This window comes from Brassica oleracea, chromosome C3 (assembly GCF_000695525.1).
Source record: "Brassica oleracea var. oleracea cultivar TO1000 chromosome C3, BOL, whole genome shotgun sequence".
In the NCBI taxonomy this organism is placed as follows: Eukaryota; Viridiplantae; Streptophyta; class Magnoliopsida; order Brassicales; family Brassicaceae; genus Brassica; species Brassica oleracea.
Genome location: NC_027750.1, coordinates 48,435,460 through 48,435,878, shown reverse-complemented (window position 1 = coordinate 48,435,878; position 419 = coordinate 48,435,460). Strand labels below are relative to the sequence as shown.

The 419-nt window shown below is 43.4% G+C and overlaps 1 pseudogene; it reads right to left on the bottom strand.

Moving 5' to 3' along the window:
* LOC106330789 overlaps positions 1-98 on the bottom strand; it is a 725-nt pseudogene extending 627 nt beyond the window's left edge.
* Positions 99-419: the final 321 nt, after the last annotated feature.

The window sequence follows — 419 nt, the reverse complement described above, 5'->3', positions numbered from 1 at the left end:
AACTCACCAGAGATTCCGATCACATCCATGTCAGGGGAATCATCGCAGAGGAACTCAATAACATTATGCACACCTTTGGTTACCATGTCCATCCCCATTGCACCGCACCAGTGTTACAACTGAACCATACATAGCCATTTTTCCCTGCCAATGTACAGTGGACAGTTTGTAGCCTCTTAAATCTAATTGACATGCATCCACAAAATCAATATTTCATCAGCAAAAGTTTCAATCTTGAGTCGAACCACACCACAAACATAAAAAAATTTACATCTTGGTGGTACATGTTGAAAATGACAGCCGACTTTTCGAAGTGATCTGGATTCTTCTAAGAAGGCTTAAGTTCCATAGCACGTTGGCACGACAAAAGCCGGACAATAGGCGCTCTAGTTGTACCGTCCTCCAGCTCCGCCTGAGAC